General features: G+C 44.0%; 1 protein-coding gene across 12 annotated transcripts in view; it reads left to right on the top strand.

The window, feature by feature from the left end:
• The window catches only part of SCAF8 (SR-related CTD associated factor 8), a 259488-nt gene that overhangs the window by 163403 nt on the left and 72058 nt on the right, over positions 1 to 24027 (top strand). For 6 of the 12 annotated variants that reach the window (XR_008625802.2, XR_010112542.1, XR_008625798.2 and 3 more), the window contains one exon: positions 11246 to 12384. The exons of the other annotated variants lie outside the window; for them this stretch is intronic. The gene's annotated coding sequence lies outside the window, so the exon portion shown is untranslated. Of the gene's footprint in view, positions 1 to 11245; positions 12385 to 24027 lie in introns of those variants that run through there. 12 annotated transcript variants of the gene reach the window in all.

Genomic DNA, 24027 nt, shown 5'->3' on the forward strand with positions numbered 1-24027 from the left:
TCATCCTAGGGAATCTCTGGGATTTCTTGTGCGGATCCAGGGGCATGTTGCATCTGTACTGCTCCCTGATTTGAACAGATTCATCGGTAGTGCTTAAAATCATTTCGGAACGAGCCTTTCCAAACAATTATACGTTATATATTAGATGAGTGGCTTTCAACCCGTATCGCAGAGGCTGTGACGCAGGAACATATAGGGCCCTCTAAGGGACTGGGCCAACTCAGCTTCCACCCAAGCTGCTGGCTACTCATGTTTTACACGTTGGACTCTTAGCTTGAAAAATAGGGAACTAATTGCAAACTAATGCCTGAGCACCTTGGCATTCCTGGCGCTAACATTTATGGCTTCAGCTATTACAAACCAACACATAATGTAATATTCTAATTTTGCTAAGGCACACATGTGAATAGCATTGACTGCAAGGCGGGTGGGTGGCCATGTGTCACTCAGGTGGGTGAATCAGCCTCGTTGATTGCTGCCATCCGCACCCCATGCAGCCTTTTTTTTTTTTTTTTGAGATGAAGTCTTGCTCTGTCGCCAGGCTGGAGTGCAGTGGTGTGATCTCAGCTCACTGCAACCTCTGCCTCCCAGGCTCAAGTGACTCTCCTGCCTCAGCCTCCCGAGTAGCTGGGATTACAGGCGTGCCACCACCATGCCCAACTAACTTTTGTATTTTTAGTAGAGACGGGGTTTCACCTTGTTGGCCGGGCTGGTCTCAAACTCCTGACCTCAAGTGATCCGCCCGCCTCGGCCTCCCAAAGTGCTGGGATTACAGGCATGATCCACCGCGCCTGGCTACCGCAGCCTTTTTAAATCATCATTGCCTACCTATTTTAAGAGGGGGGTATTACATACTATGATGGGATTTGTAATTTGGGGATTTGCTAATATCTGAGATGTGTCCCTCACAAATGTCAAGGGCTTCCGTGAAGAGGTACAGGCCTGGACAGTGATGGAGTGCACGCGCCCTGCCAGGGGTGTTGTGTATGAGGTGTGTTTGCGGATGTTGCGTGCTCTTCACCTCTGAGCATGCGAGGGAATTCTCTCTGGGTTGCAGATTCAGCATACCTCAGCTCTCAAACACTTCAAAGGAAGAGATTTCCTTTCCTTTTCTTTTTGAGACAGATTTTTGTTCTTGTTGCCCAGGCTGGAGTGTAATGGTGCAGTCCTGGCTCACTGCAACCTCCACCTCCTGGGTTCAAGTGATTCTCCTTCCTCAGCCTTCCGAGTAGCTGGAATTACAGGCGCCCGCCACCACGCCCAGCTAATTTTTTTGTATTTTTAGTAGAGACTGGGTTTCACCATGTTGGCCAGGCTGGTCTCAAACTTCTGACATCAGGTGATCCGCCCACCTCGGCTTCCCAAAGTGTTGGGATGACAGCCATGAGCCACTGTGCCCGGGCCTCGATTTTCTTGTCCCAAATCCTGGCCGAGGCCTCTGAGGAATATGATTATGGAAAGCCACCCATTTTTTAAAAAAAATAATGTCTTTTTCTATTCTTTCCTTTTGGATCTGCCCAAGACAACTGTTCGTGAATCTGCTGTGTTTGTAGAAAAAGAGTATCTATTAGTGGTTCATTAATTTGGATCATGTTTGGAGTTCTCAGTGAGCTTGTTAAAATAAGACACTGTTCCTTTCTTTTTTTTTTTTTCTTTTCTTTTTTTTTTTTTTCCAGACAGAGTTTCACTCTTGTTGCCCAGGCTGGAGTGCAATGGCGTGATCTCGGCTCACTGCAACCTCCATCTCCCTCCATTCAGGCGATTGTCCTGCCTCAGCCTCCTGAGTCGCTGGGATTACAGGCATGCGTCACCACACCCGGCTAATTTTGTATTTTTCGTAGAGATGGGGTTTCGCCATTTGGTCAGGCTGGTCTCGAACTCCTGACCTCAGGTGATCCGCCCGCTTTGGCCTCCCAAAGTGCTGGGATTACAGGCATGAGCTACCGCACCCGGCCAACACTGTGCCTTTCTAAAAACTATTATTCCACTAAAGAAAAAATAGAGAGAGACGTGCAATTCAAGTATAGTCTTTCACTAACGTGATTGTTAGGTATGTTAGAGATAGTAGGAACCTTAGCTGAGTCGTCCTTGCTCTGTGGTTTTAAGTGTAAAAATAACCCTAATTATTGTATTTGCTACCTTGTGCCCACTTTACAGACTTGAAGCCCTGGTTTCTGTAAGTATATGCATACAAGTAAAGATCTAGTGAAGGCATAGCTGAGTCCTCCCATCGAGGGCAGCTGGGCATGGTCCCTGCAAGAACTTTTTCTGGCCGTTTGTCCCCTCCTAACCTTGCACCACCCAGGGCTGTGGGTAGGTATTCCTGTCCTAGATATTCCAGGGGTCACTTGTCCCTTGGGCTGCATTTTCTGGCATCCCAGAAAAGTGAGTGGCTTGTCATTTCCTTGACTAAGTCATGTCAATTCTCTGCCACTAATTCAGTTTGCAAATGAGTTTCTTCAGCTATTTAAAAAAAAAAAAATAGCATCTGCTCAAATGGGCGGCCATATAGTCTCTCCAATTCAGTTGTGGAGACAGCTGAGGACACCAGATTGAGTTTGTTTCGGCAAACTGGATATATGAAATTTGAAGATTTTTTTAAAATGGGTGATTGTTCACTTTTTGAAAGGTTTCTTTGCCTACAAAAAGATTAACAATAGGATTTCTTCGAACATTGACTTCTTCCAGCACACTAAAAATAAGATTTAATTAATGCCTTGAGTTTCTAGAGCATACTTTATGCATAAATGTGGCATGCCTGTAAGAAATCTTGAAAGTTTTTTAAAGTTAACATTTAAAATTATTAAAAATTTTCATCTGATGGGTTCAATTCTGCTAAAAAAAAATATTGATAGTTTTCACTCTAGTCTTCAAGGGGTAAGAATGCATCCTACTAAATGATAGTTTGAGGCTGGGTGCGGTGGCTCATGCCACCACTTTGACTCATTCCCAGCACTTTGGGAGGCTAAGGCAGGAGGATCGCCTGAGGTCAGGAGTTCGAGACCAGCCTGGTCAACATGGTGAAACCCTATCTCTACTAAAATACAAAAATTAGCCGGGCGTGGTGGTATGTGCCTGTAGTCCCGGCTACTCAGGAGGCTGAGGCAGGAGAATCACTTGAACCCGGGAGGCGGAGGTTGTAGTGAGCTGAGATCGCGCCACTGCATTCTAGCCTGGATGACAGAATGAGACTGTATCTTAAAATAAATAAAATAAAATTAAATTGAATTCAATAAAAAAAATTTTGAACATGCCAGATTTTAAAGTGAGAGCAGCAGCACATCATGTGACCTGCCACGCATTAATCTTACAGTATTTGTTCTTGGAAACTTAAAGTCAAACCTTTTCACCTTTAAGCTAGAAGGAGAAGGATCTGAAGTCAGCTCTCATGTAAAATGCATCAGCTCTCAGCATCAGCCTGCAGTCTGAAGGCCTCCAAGCAGTCGAGGTGATTGTACTGCCAATGGAATGAGTGTCATGAAGCTGCCTTGTACAAATGGCCTAGAATGATTACGCGCTGAGCAGGTAGACTTTCCTCTTCCAGGATAGCTATTTAGTGTTATTCCATTTCATTGAATGTTGAATGGCCATTAAGCCCCATGCCTGGGAGTCTAATCTTACCAAGATGAATTCAGACGTTGGCCCTGGCTGTGGGGAGTCTACGTTCTCACTTTCCTAGCCTGTCAACATGGCAGTCTGCTGTCAGGTGACAGAGTGGTTGGTGCCTTGAACAACCTGTTTTTGTCCTCTTTCTCTTGCAGCTTCTTGTCCTATCGGCCAACCCCCGCCCTGAAGGCCAGTGTCAAAGTGTCAGGGTGTCAAAGTACAGAATTGTCAGGTCATACGTAGTCAAAAACAATCAGGTGTGGTTCTCTGTGCGCTGTTAGCCGAAATTCCTTGGATTTTTTCTTGTACCTCGACAGGAGCATGGACATTGACTTTCTTTTGGAACACATGTGTCTTGATTCCTAGTTACTTGTGATTCTCTCATCCAAGTAGGAATGGCCCAGAGATAGAGGGAGGGTGTTGGGAGGTGGAGGGGGAAAGAGGCAGCCTGTTTAGTTTCTGGGGCTGGGGAGCAGAGTGGAGAAAGGGCATATCCTGATTCCCTAGTGGCCAGGGAGGTGGAGAGTGTGTGGTCAGCACACTCACTGCCACCGGACCTATGAGAAGGTGGTGGCCTCTTTCATCACCTTTTAAATCAATAACAGAGGAGCTCCCAGTCAAGGAAAGGAGGGGGAAGATGGGGATCTGAACAGGGCTCTCCTCGGAGACATGACCAAGGGAGGCTCGTGACTGGGCAGCCTTACCTACTGGGAAGGCCTGGCAGAGGTGGCAGCATTAGGTAGAGAGGTGTGGCTGGTTGAGCCCCCTCAAGGTAGAGCAGAGAGGGCAGAGCATCCCAGAAGGAGGAAACGGGAAACCCCGGCCTTGCTCCTGTAACTGCATGTGTCATTGAAGGTGTCATCTCTGCTGTCCCCTTGGTCCCCAGGGCGGCCTGAGAACGCGGCTGGCAGAAGGAAGAATGGGTACCCTTCCAGCTTCTCACTCAACCCCACAGTTAGCCTCAGGGGCGGTGTTAATCTCCATTTGACAACTGAGGAAAGTGGGAGTAGCTAAGGAGCTTGCCCAAGGAGTGCACGCCTAATGAACAAAACCAAAGATGCAAACCCAGCGCATCTGATTCCAGATCCCCAGTGCATGCTTCTCCCCTGTGTGCTCACCTGCCTCCCCATGTATGGTCCTGCTGGAGGGGTTCTGCCATGCCCTGAGACCCTATGCTCTGGGACCCCATGCCTCCCTCTCACCAGCTCACGACACCGGACTCCCAATACCTACGGAAACTTGCCGCCATAAGTGTCTAAAAACAAAAACAGAAAACATTTATGGAAATGGCTCAATCCATCATGGTCCCAAAGTTCACGTAGTGTTTGGATTATTCATGCCAAATGATGTAATTTTTCAGGATATAATATCTGAGATATTTGAACAAAATGAACAAGGGGCATTGTAGGACCAAGAGTCAGAGCATCACTTGGATTCTCAATCGTATCTTCCTGGGCAAGTGTAAAACCTCTGAGCTTGTTTTCTGGTATTAAAATGAGAGCCTTGTGCCTTGCAATTCCTAAGGTCTGATTTCGTGCTCATAGGATCCCTCTTTCCGTAGTGGTAGACTTAGGTCACTTCTTTGGGGACTCTCAAGGATCGTGTGAGTGATGCACGTGTGGACAGGAGGCAGGAAACATGATCTCAGTTAACAGAGGAGTCCTGGGTATCCCCCATCACAGGAATAAACTTCCCTAATAGGAAATGATTGCCTTGATGTTATTGTAATTATTCTTAACACTGGGTACTTGAAAAGACATGACTTCATATTGTTCTAATCTAATGGGACATAGCTCCACACATTTTAAGTAGGTTTTTAACTACAGAACAATAAAACATTTAGCAAATTATGTTCAAACGTGTCTGCACACACTGATACTTCCAGCTCGGTGCCAGCCATTCTGCTCCCATATGGGCTGACCAAACAGATCAGCTGGAGGAGGCAGCTTGGGTTCTGGCATCCATGAGCGACTCTGGCACCTTCCCTTCCACATGGCAGGGCAGGCTGGCTGAGGCTTGGAACTGAATGTGGTTGGGAGAGGCCCTCATTCAAACCGAGTTTCCTTGGTACTACTCCATCATGTTTTTAGCCCACTGGTTATTAATCCAATGTTATTAGTGCTGGAACAAATCACTCATGTGGATTTTCTGTCTCTTGGCTTCTTAATCACACGCCTTCATCTTTTGTGGAGCGCAAAGGAAGAGGAGGACGTTGGATGCCAGTTGCCAGCTTTGCTGATTACTGGCAGGGCAGCTCTGATAAGACCTTCACCAGGGGAAAATGGAGATTAATTTTAAAAGAGTCAGAGCCTCTCTGTAGATGGTATCTCTATATTGTCCTCCTAGCCTTCTCTTTCTCAGCTGTAATTTATAGATGATTCTTCAGGCTGTACGCAGTTTACAGCCTGCTAATAGGTCATTTGGAAATCAGCTAAGGGGGCAGATGATAACTAGATCACAGGAACCTTTACATTATAACTGAAGTTGGCTGGGCCCAGCGGATCACCTGAGGTCAGGAGTTCGACACCTGCCTGGCCAACATAGTGAAACCCTGTCTCTACCAACAATACAAAAATTACCCAGGCATGGTGGCACGCACCTGTAATTGCAGCTACTAGGGAGGCTGAGGCAGGAGAATCACTTGAACCTGGGAGGCAGAGGTTGCAGTGAGCCGAGATTGCGCCACTGCACTCCAGCCTGGGTGACAGAGACTCTGTCTCCAAAAAAAAAAAAAAAAAAATTAGCAGTGTGTGATGGTGCACTGTTGTAGTCCCAGCTACTCAAGAGGCTGAGGTGGGAGGATCGCTTGAGCCCAGGAGTTCCAGGGTGCAGTGAGCTGTGATTGCACCACTCTGCTGCATCCTGAGTGACAGAGCAAGACCCTGACTCTAAAAAACAAAAACTGAAGGTAACTCAATGTTTCTTCATGCAATTGGCCCCTTGTGGTTGTTTCTCTGAGGAGCCACTCTGCCAGGTCCTTTCCCTCTGTCCCTCTTCTATGACCTCATGAAATTGACCTGGAAGCCTGGCCACTGTCCCTTAGTTGGATTTCTGTAGGTGGGAGGGGATGTCGCTGTTTTGGAAGCAGTTGGGCCTCCCTGCAATCCTGAGCACTGCTGGGCCCTCATCAAGAAACAGTCTCAACTGGGCATGGTGGCTCATGCCTGTAATCCCAGCACTCTGGGAGGCCGAGGTGGGCAGATGACCTGAGGTCAGGAGTTCAAGACCAGCCTGGCCAACATGGTGAAACTCCATCTCTACTAAAAATACAAAAATTAGCCGGGCATGGTGGTGCACATCTGTAATCCCAGCTACTTGGGAGGCTGAGGCACAAGAATCACTTGAACCCAGGGGGTAGAGGTTGCAGTGAGCCGAGATCACGCCACTGCACTCCTCCCTGGGTCACAGAGTGAGACTCCATCTCAAAAAAAAAGAAACAGTCTCATGGGCTGCAGCGTAGGGTGACTGCCCACATGTCTGGTTGTTGAGGTATGTAGGGGAAGCAGTCTTTGAAAGAAAAGGCATATAATTTTGGGGTCAGGCATACTTAGCTTGAAATCCAGTCTCTGCCACTTTCTAGGTGTGTCATCTTGGCTAAGTTATTTAACCCCTTTGAACCTCAGTTTTTTCATTTGCAGTGTGAGATTAATGAATTCCTCTAGGTTGGTGCAAAAGTAATCGTGGTTTTGCCATTACTTCCCTTTTTTTTTTTTTTTTTTTTTTTTCCCAAGATGGAGTCTTGCTCTGTCACCCAGGCTAGAGTGCAGCGGTGCCATTTCGGCTCACTGCAACCTCTGCCTCCTGGGTTCAACCGATTCTTCTGCCTCAGCCTTCCAAGTAGCTGGGATTACAGGCATGCACCACCATGCTCAGCTAATTTTTGTATTTTTAGCAGAGGCACGGTTTCACCATGTTGGCCAGGCTGGTCTCGAACTCTTGACCTCGTGATCTGCCCACTTCGGCCTCCCAAAGTGCTGAGATACAGGCGTGAGCCACTACGCCCAGCTGCCATTACTTTCAATGGCAAAAACCGCAATTACTTTTGCACCAGCCTAATACTTTTCAGGGCTGTTTGGCAGTATTAAATAAGCGATGTAAGTTACCTGACACCAGTGGACTGCTAGCCAGTGACATCTGTTTGAGCAGCACCTTCATTTCCATTTGCCTTCATTGTCGTCCATTTTATGAAAGAATCACTGTACTATGCATTTAGAAACCGAGGACAGTTATAGCAAATACATTGTTTATGGCAGTTTGTGCTGCAGAAAACTGGTTCTAAAATTTTTCATTTTCCTCCAGGTATTACTTCTACCTCCAGACACTACCACTTCTCAAATTTATTTCAAAGAGGTCTTACCCTTTGCACCATATTCCCATTCAAAAGTAGGGATTTGGACCTCCTACTGCTTATTTACTATGAAGTTAGAGCTAGTATTATGGGAGCTCAGTGCACACTGGTAACTGCTTACAAAGGGTGGTCCTTGACTCTGTGAGGATGCACTTCTTCATAAGAACTATAGCTATTTATGGAGTTTGAAATAAGCCCACCTGTTTGTCATGTCCCCTCAGCATGGATCTCTGATCCAGATACTTCACAGATCTCTGGAGTAGCTGAGTGTGTATGAGAGACTAGGCTTTATTTATTTGTTTTTTTGTAGAGATGGGTTCCCTCTGTGTTGCCAGGTTGGTCTTGAACTCCTGGCCTCAAGCAGTCCTTCTGCCTCGGCTTCCCAAAGTGCTGGGATTATAGGCATGAGCCACTTGAGTAGGCTTTAAATGCAGCAGCTCATGTTGGGTTTGACACCTAAAAATGGAGTTGCATAGCATATATAGTGGGTGTCTGCTTAGTGGCTCAGCATACGCCAAAACACCATGCACAATGGAGAAAGCAGGAACTGGGGATTGAAAGCTAATAGACTCAGAATTCTAGCTCTGCTATTTGCCATGAGACACTGGGCAAAGCACATATCTGACCCTCAGTTTCTTTCCTTGTGGAGATAGTTATATCTATTTTGCAAGTCCTGATTATGCAGAGACATTAATCACATATCATGCAAGCTCCAGTCATCGTGTTCTGTTATATCCATTTTGCAAGAATTTGTTATAAAGCACTTACTATATGAGTGCCAATAGTAGTAATAACACTATGCAGAAGAGATGAAGAACATAGGAAATAATAAATTCATCAGTATTCAGTGTTGGGAGCAAGAGACAGTGTTTTTTTTGTTGGTGTTGTTTTTTCAAAAGTGAGCACCAGCCTTGGGCAGGTCGCCTGAGCTCGCTCATCTCAGCTGCCTCCCCAAGCGGAAGCTGACTCCCTTGTTGTAAGGACCAGAGCACAAACATGAGAAGCCTTTGCAAACTAAAGCACTCTCCAAGAGACATTGTCAAGCCCGTCATCTCCATGCCTCTGTACTGTTACTTGCATTTCTCCTTTTCAATACCCACATTCTTCAGCGAGGAATCATTTCACACGTACTTGTAGTGATGCCATCAGGCACTTAAAGTATATACTAAATCATCCCAGAGGCCAGGCATGGTGGCTCACACCTGTAATCCCAGCACTTTGGGAGGCCGAGATGGGCAGATCACTTGAGGTCAGGAGTTCAAGACTAGCCTGGCCAACATTTCTCTACTAAAAATACAAAAATTAGCCAGGCATGGTGGTGCGTGCCTGTAATCCCAGCTGCTCGGGAGGCTGAGGCACAAGAATCACTTGAACCCAGAGGGCAAAAGTTGCAGTGAGCCGAGATCGCACCACTGCACTCCGGCCTGGGCATCAGAGTGAGACCCTGTCTCAAAAACAACAACAAAAAATCATCCCAGAAAGCCATGGTCATAAAAATACTTGCCAGAATCCCATAATAAATTTTACTTACATTTTAAGTTCATTTGTCGAGACAGAAACATTTATTTCTCTTATTTGGCAACAAAGAAACACACATTTAGTCTGTGTTAGTATATGTGCCTGTGTTTACAGATCATTTTACAGGTCCCCACTCCATAATTTGAGTGAATTTGTATCATTTTCTTTTTGTTCACCATTGTGATCTCTGTGCCTTTACCACATAAATACTGATTTGCTGTGGACAACTGCCCGATCCGGTTACAACCTGGCAAATCTTATCCAGATTTAAGAAAATGACTCTGTAACTTTAATCTTGTTGCTATTGAGAGTCAAATGACTGAGCTTATCTTATCTTCATTGCCTTTTTCTTTCTTGGGTAGCTTTTAAGTCAACTTTTTTGTTTAAGTAGCTTTTAAGTTTGAAGAATAAACTCATTAGCAAACACTTAGAATAATCCAAAGTAATAGATGATATTTTGGCACCAGTTTTGTTTTGTATGGATCATCACACGTTTCCCTCGATGCCAAAAGCACAGTAGAAAGACGAAAAATATTTCAGCCACCTTTCTTGTCACATATGACAGGATGCCTTAAAAATAAATGATGCTGGGCGCAATGGCTTAACGCCTGTAATCCCAGCAGTTTGGAATGCCAAGGTGGGTGGATCACCTGAGGTCAGGAGTTCGAGATCAGCCTGGCCAAAATGATGAAACCCTGTTTCTATTAAAAAATACAAAACAATTAGCCAGGCGTGGTGGCGCCTGCCTGTAGTCCCGGCTATTCGGGGCTGAGGCAAGAGAATCGCTTGAACCCGGGAGGCGGAGGTTGCGGTGAGCCGAGATTGTGCCACTGCACTCCAGCCTGGGTGACAGAGCAAGACTCCATCTCAAAGGAAAAAAAAAAAAAAGTATTCATTTTAGGGTGAGACTTACTATGTTTAGGTCCCATGTCTGCTACCAGACATGTGTCTTGGTAAAGTTACTTGGCGGAGTTACTTAAACTAGTCCAACTGGTTGAATTATATAACTAGATAGTAGGCTCTTACAGAATGCTTCCATGTCGTTATGAATATATTTTTCAGCTTTTATGCGATTATTTCTTAATTTAAGAAAGCCAACAGGGACAAAAAAAGACACTTCTTTGACCTTAATACAGCAAAAGATGTGAAAACATGGAGATGTGTATTTTCGGAATTCTGTACCCATCACGCTATCATTTAAGATTTTAATGGACTTCAAGATGCTAATATTTTGAAAGTTCTCTGGAAGTTCACCTGGTTCTCAACTCCAAGCTGAACGAGGACCACGGACACCCAGGTGTAGGTATTTTGTAAGCCACAGCTTGAGATGGTCATACCTGGTTATGCTCTGTAAGGAGCTAAGAAGGCAGGACCATATGATCCTATTAAAAGGTAGCACTGGATGGCCTTCTTTTTAGACATGCTCCACTGAAGCCTTTTAGTCTACATGTGAAGGAACCAAGGCCCAACAAGTTTAGGTGACTGTGTTAGTCATTGGCAGAATCATGTGTGGAGCCTGGGTCAGCTGACTTCCAGGACGGGGCTGTCTCCTGAACCATTCCAGCATTTGGAGAGCAATGAACACTGCATGACGTGTTTCTTCCTGCTCTGTTGGAAGAAGGCATGGCATTTTAGAGCACAGAAATTCATCAAACATTGAAACATTTGCTGTTGTATTGACACCATCTTTTCTTTAGGAATGATCTTGGAAAAAACTAGGAAAAGTTATTCCATTGACCAGTGATGACCAGTTATTGTTCCTTTTGTCAACAGGCAAGATGATGATGAATGAAGTCCTGGCAGCTTCCTGTGTCCCAGGCCTTGTAGAAATAAATGAGACAGACGTGCTTCAAAGTTCTAATGTGCATCACATCGGATCTTGTTTAAGGAAGCGTTAAAAGGAACCCGCCGTTACCTATTGAGAAGGCTCTGTGCTCTCAGGCATTGTTTCTGATTGAATCCAGAGGTTGCAAGCATGCCTTCCTGTATTACCTGTTGGAGCAGGTTTAATTTTATAAATTTTAAACACAAACTCTATGAGTTTCTAGTTCATAATTGTTCTTTTTGGGGATCCACTCAGATGAACAGTATTGCATCTGTAAGAGATACCCACTTCCCAGGACCAGATTTGATTGGAATATCAGTGGCAACAGACTCCATCTGTAGCTCATCCAGTACCAGTGATGGAAAGGACAGATGGCAAGGAAACCCTTCGGGGGGAAAAAGAAAGTCATATTGTGTTGGACCTACAGATTACTAGAAACATAGCTTTAGTAAAACAAGGCTTTTTTTCTTGAACACAATCTGTGTAGACTGTGTAGTTCTTGATTGGTGGCTTTAATCCATTATCATTAGGTATCTCCTTGAATGTTCTCAAATACTGAAAGTCTTAAGCTTTCATTAAAAAAAAAAAAAGTAAATGCAGCTTTCAGAAAATCCAGGATTCAGTACAGTCTTTGAGTGTTTCACTTCAGCCTCCCTGTCCTGTTATTACCAACAGCAGGTACCCAGGTGGTAGACAAGAAGCCTTATGGGATAGATAAGGAAATGAAGATGAACAAACATATCACATTGTATCGTAAACATACTTTATAAGTACATTTCTTATTAGCTTCTTATCCAGGCAGAGATTATAAAAGTTTGCTGCAAGTATCCAGACCAGAATTTATGTTTTGGAAATTATCAGTGTTCACAATACCTGCAGGGAAGAAAAAAATACAAAAACTCAAATATGAATACTCTTTACACCCAAAAGAATATTTTTATCATTCTTTTATTTGTTTTTGGCTCTGTCAAAAATTAAAGTGCTTGGAATGCTGTAGTCTGTGGTCTGTTGAAATTTAATCAATGAGAACCTAGCATTTTCACAGTATGCTGTCACTTTGGACATTCATAATAAAAATTGAAACTAATTTTGGGTGTTAGTCATTTATTTTGCTGTGTAGCTTAGTGCACCTTTTGTGGTCTGTCTGTGCCTAGTAACTGAGCAGTTTGTATGTATAGAGATGTAGAGGTACATTCATAGTTCAAGCCTTTCACTGTTGTTTTCTATATTTGAACAACCACTCTTTTTATTTATTGAAAGGCCAAGAGATTTTTGAATGCCAAGGCCTTTTTGAATATGCATTCTATAACACGGATTAAAATTAATTCCTGAGGATTATACCTAAGCTTTCTTGAGTTTCTCCTTACAGCAGATTTTCTATTAAATTGATTATATTTTCTATTAAGTAGTAAGTAGGAAACTAGAGAAGGCTATAGGTAATATAGTGGCAATTATAGGCTTTTCAATAGGATCTTTTTTGTTTGACTCTCTGCCCGGTAGTGTTGGAGTATTGTTTTATGTATTCCATCATATTGCAGTAAGAAATAAAACAGCTCCAGAGAAACACAGACATGTGAGCCTATGTAGAAAACTTAGATCTTGCTTGGCACCTCTACCAAATTTGATATGGCAATGAGAAAAGATCCCTTTCCTTCTATTCTTTTGTAACTAAACCTACAATTGGCAAACATCTAGCTCCCACTTCCCACCCCCTCAAGCCCCTACCCCCCACAAAGGAACAGTATGGATTTGTGACTAACCTCACTATTCTTGTGCACATATGAGCAAATGATTTGGGAAATTAAATTGGAAAAAAAACAAATAGAAGTTTCTGAGGTTCTTTTCGCTGGATAGGGTGAGAGGAGAAACAGAATAGCAAATGAAGGTAAAAGAGGATCATTCCTTCAGCACTGGGTGCATATCCAGTCAGCACTTAGCTGGAGGTGCTTTTCCAATGACCAGGTGCACACGAAGGCCCATCTGTTGGAAGAGTAATCTTTTTAAAATCCCAAGGCAGCATAATGGGGGCAGAGGTTGATGCTTTTGTTCCCTGGATGAATTCCCTCTTCAGAAGCTCCTGCTCCCCTCGACATGAGCATCTGGACAGGCTCTCTGTGTGAATCGGCATGAATATTGAACAGTCCACACTCCCTCCCTGCTTCAGTCCATGGCAAAGGAAAGCTTTCAAAAGTCACCGTTCTCCAGGGACTTTAAGCATTTCGAGCTGGTTTTTAAAACAGTATTAAGTGACTTTGACAAACTGAAGCTATTTGGTATTTGCACAATTAGAAAGAATCCCCCATGGGGGTTGTTTGGCTTTGTGAGTAAATGCTGGCCTCTCACTTGAATTCCAATACAGAGATCTCATTCAAATGAGATGGGTGGTCTTATGCAATTTCTTTGCGGTTAATAAATTCCTCATAGAGGGTGAAAAACTATTTCAGAATGGCCTCCACAAAGGAATTACACATAGATGATTACTTTTATCCGGAGTAATTTGTGTTTTAAATGATTTAAAAGTATAAGCAGTTAAGGAAGTCGTGAAGTTTGATGCTTCAGAAGAAAGCCTCCTTTCATTCATTATTAGTGATTTCTCCAAATCCACTATTTCTGCATCTATGTATGAAAATTGAAGAACATTCCAGACTATGGCGGTGGCATCAAATCCAATCATTTTTATAGTGGGGCTTTCTCTTGGAGGACTCTTTAAAGGTTACAGAGAGAGGCAGCTTGGCACAGTGTGTAGATTGGTTCATAGTTATTGTTTTATAGATGTTTACTGTAGCTTTTAGTATCTGTGAAAAATATTCCTTTTATTTCTTCTGAGGCACACATCTCTTTCAAAACGTTTTTTAATATCTTAGAAACATACTCTACCTGTGAGCTATAAGGAAATAAAATGATGCTCATTTTCATCCATTCTTATATTATTACAAAACTAAATCATTTCTCAATCCTATAAGATACAAATCAATTGCCTATTATTGTAGATGACTTAGGAAAGAAGATTGTAAACTAGAAAAAATATACATGCATTTTTAGTCCAAACTTTTAAAAATACAAGTACTGTATTCAGATATATTTTCTAAAAAGATATCATTCATAAAATTAATGCAAATTTTAAAATCCACTAAAGGATCCATAGTGCTAGAAATAAATGTGGCTTTCAGATGGCTGCGACTCTCAGCTTGCACAACTGGGAAAGAACCTGAATATGCCTCTTTTCAATTTTGTCCACTTGATCATGGGGTGGGAACGATATTATTGAGTGGAAGTAATTGCTACTCCAAAGATTTTTTGCAAAGCTTTATGGAGACTGTGGCAAATATTATTTTGTATCTTAAAGGACCCTGTATGGAGAGTTGCACTGATATTTAAAAGTTCCCACACACGGTGTCACACAGGCCACGAGCCACAGCAGTCAGAAATGGAAGGGGGACCTCACTGCTTCTTACTGCATCATTCCCATCCTCTCATTACAACAGAAAAGAAAAAAGCTAACGAGGAAAAGGAAGCAACTTTTGCCAGAAATGTCCATGCAATCAAGGGCTTTCTTTTCCCTGTGTAATGTGAGTACAGAAATGTCCATGCAATCGAGGGCTTTCTTTTCCCTGTGTAATGTGAGTACAGAAATGTCCATGCACTAGAGGGCTTTCTTTTTTTTTTCTTTTTTTTCTTTAGATGGAATCTCACTCTGTCGCCCAGGATGGAGTGCAATGGTGCGATCTCGGCTCACTACAACCTCCACCTCCCAGGTTCAAGCAATTCTCCTGCCTCAGCCTCCAAAGTAGCTGGGATTATAGGCGCCCGCCACCACGCCTGGCTAATTTTTGTATTTTTAGTAGAGATGGAGTTTCACCATGTTGGCCAGGCTGGTCTTGAACTCCTGACCTCAGGTGATCCACCCACCTCAACCTCCCAAAGTGCTGAGATTATAGGCATGAGCCACCATGCTCAGCCTAAGGGCTTTCTTTAGCCTGTGTAATGTGAGTGCACTCACAAGGGCACACATCATGGGACTGGAGGCCATAAGCAGAGTGACCAGAATCCTCTTAGGCCACTCTCAAGGCAAAACTCTCAAAGGTGAGGCCTGGCTGGGGACTGCCAGGAAAGCGCAGGGACCAAGAGGCGAGCTCTGGGTTCTGCAACAAGAGCTGGGGCTCCAGTGCCCCAGAAAGTGATTCCCAGATTCTCACCTCATGTACGGCAGGTGTGGCCACAACCGAAGCCCCGCCTTCTTCATACTGACTGCAGGTCCTGTGCTTGGCTTTTTTAATTAGAATCTTGCAAATTTGTCTCCAAATACCAATATTCCTTCATTCATCCAACATGTATGTATCTAGTGCTTACTAAATACACAGTGCTGTGCTTGAGATAGAGATGGAACAGTGCATTAGAATTATGCTTGAGCACATCAGTAGAACGTGCATGTTCAATAGGAATACAGGTGTGTATTGCATCTTAAGCACAAGATGAATGCAAAGGAAGCTCACAGAGGCAGACGCAAATCAGTAGTTTCCCTAAAAATGACTTGTTCTTTATTAGCTCAACTTTCCACTATCGTAAAAAAGAAAACAGTTCTTACTGTTTAGTCTTTTGCTGTTTCCTAGCCAGTAACACATTTATAGTTTTATTTGGATTTGAGAACCTAGAGATTATATTGACTTATACTGGTGAACACCTCTTTTCTAAACCCTGAAACTCCAGCAAGGATGCAGGTCCCACCATCCATGAATGCTGCCATTTAATTCAACATGAGAAGTGACCCGTTTCACCTGTAAACGGGGTGGGGGAACTCAAAATACTTTCAAACACAGGGACTTTGGCTTTACAACGTTTGGAAAATTACAGAACACAAGAAACTATTTCTGTCAAACCAAAAGAATTCAGAGTTTCTCAAGAGATCTCTCTTATTTTTTTTTTAAAAAAGTGTATTTCATGAAATAAGGATAGACTATGGCAAGAGAGTGGGATAGAAAGAAAGTTATTCTTTTCTGAAGTTGGTTTGATTTTCCTGGGGCCATCTTAGCAGTACACAGAAGCAAGGTTGGTTTTCCCAGATCCCCATCACAATGAATGGTTGCATAGAAGTAGGGTTGATTGAATGTTTTCAGTCTAGTTGTATCTGACTTAGAAAGATGTTAACATACAAAGGGGGAAACTAAAGCCAATAGATAATCAGAGAATTGTGGATTTAATTCAACATTAGCTCTTGTCTTTTTCTCAGGCAGAAGGATACATGAGATCTAAGTACAGGAATTTAACTAAATGGAATATAAGACTTATGATATGTAGGTTTCCTTTGGAGATCCAAACATCTGTCTAGAGGTGAAGACTATAGAGAATACTTGTTGCTTAAAGCAGATTATTAACTCGAATAAGTACAAGCATGACCGCCTCCAAATCATTTACTAATCATTGTTTCTTGGACTTCAACTGATATTCCTTCCCTTCAACTAAAATCCTACTTACATTCCAAATAAAAGTAGTAATTCCTTATTGTGCTCAACCAGACCATCAAAATCTTCAAGCTGAGGATCCCCAAGATAATACAGCAACAGACTATTTTCTAGCATAGTTGGGGCTTGAGGTTTTTCCAATGGATCTCCAGTTTTTCAGGAATTTGAATACATGTTTTAAATGAACTGACATAAATGCTCTACTGGATATAATCCTAACAGTATTTGCTGTTGCAAAGGCCATCAGGACCTTGAGGTGCTCCGGATCTGGGTTAATGCCCATGGGGTTCACCATGCTGGACTGGGGACCGCAGCAGCACCAGGCACAGAGCTCAGTTCATAAAGCACCAGCTTCTAACATAAATTGACATTAACAACAGTCACTCTCCTCCCAAGGACAGAGCAAAAAGGAAACCCACTTAATGAAACAGATGTGCTTAGTGTATTTCAGCTCATCCCTTAAACAGTCACTAAACACTGGCATCCCATTGGATTTGTCTAGGCTTACATCAAGGAAGTTTCTTCTCTTACCAAATTTCTTACATCACGTGTAAAGAAAGCACATTCTTTCACTCAGGTGTGTCTCCTCAGCTCCTCTTAGCTCAGTCTTCAGTTTGCTGCTTTTTTATTCCTTGCCCTTGGTTTCCACTCGGATTATTTGGTAAATGTGTGCAGCTGAAGATGCTTGCTGTCGCTTCCATGGTTGGTCTCAAACGTGTCTGCATATTAGAATCACCTGGGAAGCTTCAATAATCCTGAATCCTGTGTCCCTTCCGCAAAGATTATGATTGCTAGAGTGTGCCCTGGGTATTGGGAGTTTTAGAGGCTCTCCAGGTGGATTCTAATATGCAGACAAGTTTGGGAATCCCTGGGCTACAGGGAAGAAAGGAAAGTTTTCGAAGGCCTGGGCCTCCTGTGAGTTGTGTGATTTGGAGCAAGTCATTTAACACCGCCCAGCCTTGGTTTCTCTGTACGATGAAGATAGTTGTGCCGGCAGTTTTCCCATCTGCATAATGAAAATCATGTTTACATTAGGTGGTTAGTAATAGCACATGTAATGGGTTTGGCACAGGCTGGGCACTCGGGAAATGATAGCCATCCTGTATCCCTAAGGTAAAATAAAGGCAAGGAAACACTGTGGATGATTAAGTGAGGTCAGTTTAATGGAAACGAAAACAAGTAGGTGACAACCAGGCTCACTGTCACATGGGATGTGGTTTCTTTCCCTGAGACAATTGAATTGTTCATCTATTTCTAGCTTGTTGGAAAGAATGATACCACCTAATACTCAGAGATAAGGCTATTGTGTTCATCTGTTTTTCCAGGGTGGGGTGGGTCTGCCCAGGGCTTTGTGAACAGGATCTGCCTGGCAGACAAATCCGAGGAGTATTGGGAAGTGGACTCTTTGACAAGGGCTGACTGACTTCATGAGTTTGGTGGGCACATGGCTGATCGCACTTCACTGGGGTGAATGTGACTCCTATACTCAGACTTGGGGAAGGATAGAAAGTCTATCTCATTTTGTCCTTGGTGAGCGGTCTCTTACGGTGGCATAATAAGGGGAGGTTGGTGGTGTGTTAGAATCAGAGAGAGATAGAAATATCAGAGCTGAAAGGAACTCAGACCATCACCTGAGCCCCAGGAGTTCTTAACGGTGAACACTCTGAGATTATAGGAAACACCTTCGACATATTTAACATTTTCTTCGAGAAGCCATGACTTCTCGTCTGATTCAAGAAGAGCTTGCTAGCCCTCCAATACCAAAGACTCGAGTTTATGAATAAGGAAACAGAGTCAAAGGAACTGTTCAAAGCCACGTGGGCAGTTAGAAGCAAAACAGAACTAGAACTCAGGTGACCACACTTTTCCCCAACTTCCACTCCCCCAGTTTTATAGCAAGTCTGAAGCATTAACTGTGGCAAGGGACTGTTTAAGCCACAGGTTCAACTAATTCACTGGATAATCACAGCCCCAAGCAGACGGTTGCTGGCATGCTACCAAATGAGGTTTCCATTTTTCTTTAGCTAAGGACATTATGTCTGCTGAAGGTCCTAGGAAGAAGGTAGAACTTCTGTCGCTGTTTGGAAATTCTCATTATTTTAACCTACAGTGAAACATCAGTCAGAATTTTGGGGGCTAACAGGAATCTGGACAGACATAAAGGAATTTAAACCACAAGTGCAGTCCAGGTTCAGTGGCTCATGCCTGTAATCCCAGCACTTTGGAAGACTGGGGCAGGCAGATGACCTGAGGTCAGGAGTTTGAGACCAGCCTGACCAAGACGGAGAAACCCCCGTCTCTACTAAAAATACAAAATTAGCCGGGTGTGGGTGGCGCATACCTGTAATCCCAGCTACTCGGGAGGCTGAGGCAGGAGAATCGCTTGAACCCCAGAGGCGGAGGTTGCAGTGAGCCGAGACCGTGTCATTGCACTCCAGCCTGGGCAACAAGAGCGAAACTCCGTCTCAAAACAAAAAAACAAACAGGCCGGGCGCGGTGGCTCACGCCTGTAATCCCAACACTTTGGGAGGCCGAGGCGGGTGGATCATGAGGTCAGGCGATCAAGACCATCCTGGCTAACACGGTGAAACCCCGTCTCTACTAAAAATTAAAAAAAATAAAAATAAATAAAAATTCGCCAGGCGTGCCGACGGGCGCCTGTAGTCCCAGCTACTCGGGAGGCTGAGGCAGGAGAATGGCGTGAACCCAGCGGGCGGAGCTTGCAGTGAGCCGAGATCGCGCCACTGCACTCCAGCCTGGGCGACAGAGCGAGACTCTGTCTCAAAAAAAAAAAAAAAAAAAAAAAAAGAACAAACACAACAACAACAAAAACCCATAAGTGCAAAGTAGGCAAAGGCCTAAAAAAGAACAAGGATAGTTTGTATTTCCTTTTTCTTTCTTTACTGTAATTTTTATGTAGGCTCAAGAGGTACGTAAAGTTTTGGCAGAATGAAGGAACTTTACAACCATCCGCAGGACTCTATTTAAACCCTGAGCTCTACAACATTTTTGGGATCCATGGTGTTTTAATTATGTTCATTTGAAATGGATCCATGTATTTAATAGATCACATCTAATTTGTGTCAGACACTGTCTAGCACCAGAAATACACCAATGTACAAAACAAAGCCTCTGCTTTCTCTTTTTTTTTTTTTTTTAGGGCTTTTTTGTTTATTGTGGTAAAAATACATACTAATTTTCCATTTTAAAGTGTACAGTTCAGTGGCATTAAGTACAGTCACAATATTTTGCGGTCACTAGCATCGTCCATTTCTAGAGCTTTATCAAGGCGATGAAAACTTTTAGAAAGGTTAATAGTTACAAGTAAGTAGGCTGGACTTCAGTGACGATGAGCTAGGATCTGAAATTAAATGATAGAAAATTCAACTTGACACTAAGTCCCAGAAGCCAAGCTCATTTCCCTCCCTCTATCTTTAACTTCCAGGCCTAAGATGGCATTAAAATTAAAGGATTGAGGGCTGTCTCCAAGCATAGTTCAGTTAATAGAATTGAAAAATAAAAGTATAGGCCCTTGGTTAGGGGAGATCCTGGTTTCCCCTTCTCAGCCCATGAAGGAGCTGTAGCCTCTGCTTTCATAGGGGTTTTCATCTCGTGGGAAGAGAAGGACAGTGACATTCACGTAATATTTTGGTTGAACATGAGTGCCATAAAGAACAGAGCAGGGCAGGGAGGATGAAATGGACAGCAGTGGGGAGGCCATGGCTAATATTTTATATGTGATGGTCAGGGAAGACCTCACTGGGGAGGTCTATGTGCATAGAGATCAGAAGGATATAGGAAGGAAGCCATGGTTGATCACTGAAAATATACTGAGTTCAATCAGCTGTTTGGCACGACTGGGTCAGGTTCAGTGGTTTATGGTATACTGGTTTTCTTTCTCATTGTCCCAAGAACATTTGTGGGGGTTTTTTTGTTTGTTTTTTGTTTTTTTGAGACGGAGTTTCACTCTTGTTGCCCAGGCTGCAGTGCAATGGCATGATCTCAGCTCACTGCAAACTCCGCCTCCCATGTTCAAGCGATTCTCCTGACTCAGCCTCCCGAGTAGTTGGAATTACAGGCACCCACCCCCACACCCCCACCACCATGCCCGGCTAATTTTTTTGTATTTTTAATAGCGATGAGGTTTCACCATGTTGGTCAGGCTGGTCTCGAACTCCTGACCTCAGGTGATCCGCCCCCCTCAACCTCCCAAAGTGGTGCGGTTACATGCATGAGCCACTGCGCCTGGCCCCAGGAACATTTTAAAGACCACTTAGAGTTCAGCTTTGAAAGGAGGCTGTGCTGAGTTGGTGGGAGCAGCACTACTGTGAGTTCCATGCATTGCTGGGAGGGCTGGTGCTATGTGGGTGTCTGTAAGCAGGAAGAGGACTGGCTTTGGAGTCACCACATGAAAGGGGGTCTCACATCCACCTCTCCTATCACGAGCTCTGTGACCATGGCATGTTATTTTAGTTTTTTCAGATGAAGTCTGGCTCTGTCGCCCAGGCCAGAGTGCAGTGGCGCCATCTCGGCTCACTGTAACCCCCGCCTCCCAGGCTCAAACGATTCTGTGCCTCAGCCTCCCAAGTAGCTGGGACTACAGGCGCCCACCACCATGCCAAGCTAATTTTTGTATTTTTAGTTGAGATGGGGGTCTCACCATGTTGCCCAGGCTGGTCTCGAACTCCTGAGTTCAGATGATCTGCCCGCGTCGGCCTCCCTAGATGGTGAGATTACAGGCGTGAGCCAGCATGCCAGGCCAGCATGTTATTTTATTTCTTTACACATCTCTAAAATGAAGAGAATGATAATGCCTCCCTAACAGGGTTGTTGAGAGAATTATATCAGATGGATACGTTTGAAGTCTCAGCTCATTGCCAGTGACAAAAGGCGTCTTCAATAAATGTCAATAGTCATTGCAGTGGCAGCAGGAATGGTGCAGTGAGGGTGTGGCCCAAAGGTGTGTCCAGCTCTCAGGTTTTGTTCAGCACTCACTCACCTCCTGCAGTCCATCTATGGCCACTGGAGAGTCCATGACTGTTGTACTCATAAGGGCAAAAGATGGGTTTGATCTTTGTGTTCCGCGCAGTGCTCTTTACATGTGGTAAGGGATAGAGAAGTATTTGATGGAGAAGTGAATTATTGATTAAAATTCATCTGGGAAAGAGCCAAAGTGGAGAAAGTTTTTCAATAGAGGAAAATGTCTCATTAAAGTCTCAGGAAATGAATTGCTTTTTATTTAATGTTTCCCTAAAGTTTTGTTTGTTTGTTTGTTTTTAGACAGAGTTTCGCTCTTGTCACCCAGGCTGGAGTGTGGTAGCGTGATCTCAGCTCACTGCAACCTCTGCTTCCTGGATTCAAGCGATTCTTGTGCTTTAGTCTCCTGAGTAGCTGGGACTGCCAGCGTGGGCCACAACGCCTGGCTAATTTTGAATTTCAATTTTTTTAGTAGAGACGTGTTTCACAATGTTGGCTAGGCTGGTCTCGAACTCCTGACCTCAAGTGATCCACCCGCCTTGGCCTTCCAAAGTGCTGGGATTACAGGCGTGAGCCACCGTGCCTGGCCTCCCTAATGTTTTTTAATCATTGTTTTCAAATTCCATTTTTACAATAATGAGAGTTGCATTAAAAAGAAGTAAGGGCTGGGCACAGTGGCTCATGCCTGTAATCCTAGCAGTTTGGGAGGCCGAGGCGAGCGGATCACTTGAGCCCAGGAGTTCAAGACCAGCCTGGGCAACATGTCAAAACCCCATCAGTACAAAAAATGCAAAAATTAGTCAGGCGTGGTGGTAGAGGCCTGTAGTTCTAGCTACTCAGGAGGCTGAAGCAGGAGGATCCTGAGCCCAGGAGGTCGAGGCTGGGGTGAGCCGTGATTGTGCCACTACACTCCAGCCTGGGTGACAGAGTGAAACACCGTCTCAAATAAAAAGTTTAAAAAACAAGAAAATAAAAATAAAGTAAATTTTTTTTAAAGTAAGGATCAGCAATAGCCCATTTTTTAAATAGTATCTTTGAATTTCAGAGGTAAAATGTGCCTAGTATGTGGTCCCTAATATATGTCTATATTTTGAGACAGGGTCTCACTCTGTTGCATGGGCCTGACTGCAGTGGTGCAATCACAGCTCACTGTAGCCTTGACCTCCTGGGCTCAAGCAGTCCTCTTGTCTCAGTCTCCCGAGTCAGGGGCATTGCTTGAAGCCAAGAGTTTGAGACCAACCTGGCCAAAAAGCGAGACTTCATCTCTACAAAAAATACAAAATAATTAGCTGGTATATTTAACCAAAAGACACTTTGTGGCAGAATCACAGAGGCACGTGACAAACTGCCTCCTCCTAAATGACAACCAGGGTTAATTAAGTTACTGAGGCTTGGTTTTAATAATTTCCACTTACATACAAGGAGCTTTTGAAAAATTTAAAAAAAAATTTTTTTTTTTGAGACACGTTCTCACTCTGTCGCCCAGGCTGGAGTGCAGTGGCACAAACACAGCTCACTCTAGCCTTGACCTCCTGGTCTCAAGCAATCCTCCTACCTCAGCCTCCCAAACAACAGGAAATATAGGTGTGCACCACCATGGCCCGCTAATTTTTTTATTTTTTGCAGAGACAGAGTCTCACTTTGTTGCCCAGACTGGCCTTAAACTACTGGGCTCAAGCCATCCTCCTGCCTCAGCCTCCCAAAATGCTGGGATTACAGGCGTGAGCCACATACAGGGAACTTTGAGATGCCGAGATGAAAAGTGGTGTGGGAGCTCCAAGTACCTTGTTATGATTTTTAAAAGCCCCAGAGGATATTGGCCTTAAGGAGACAGAAGCTGCCTAGCATTACAAGGACCCCTGGCTTGAAGCACGGTGGGGAGGGGACCCTGATTTCCCAGATGTGAGGCCCAGCGTGCCTGTCGAGGACAGGCTGCAGGGAACCTGAGGGACTGCAAGACACTGCCTGACTGTCTCAGGATCATGCCAGTGAAAAGGTGTCATTCAAGCCAGATCCATTTCAGGCATTTGTTACCAGGACGGTGACAAGTCTTGGACTGATGGTTAGAGAACTAATGCTCATTTTAGACCCAGCCATTGGCATGTTTGCGCCAAGCGTGGAGCAAAGGCAGCGTTCTGCACTTTCTTGCCGTTTCTGCAGCTGGCTTCCATTTCTCAGCATGGCTGTCAGGAGGCATCCGGCAGCAGTTTGCATCTGGGGAGCTCTTCTTACCCTCAAGAAACCCTGGTTTTTCCTTTCTTTTCACAGAACAAAGCCTCCTTGTATATTAGGGA

Source organism: Pan paniscus, chromosome 5 (assembly GCF_029289425.2).
Source record: "Pan paniscus chromosome 5, NHGRI_mPanPan1-v2.0_pri, whole genome shotgun sequence".
Taxonomy (NCBI): Eukaryota; Metazoa; Chordata; class Mammalia; order Primates; family Hominidae; genus Pan; species Pan paniscus.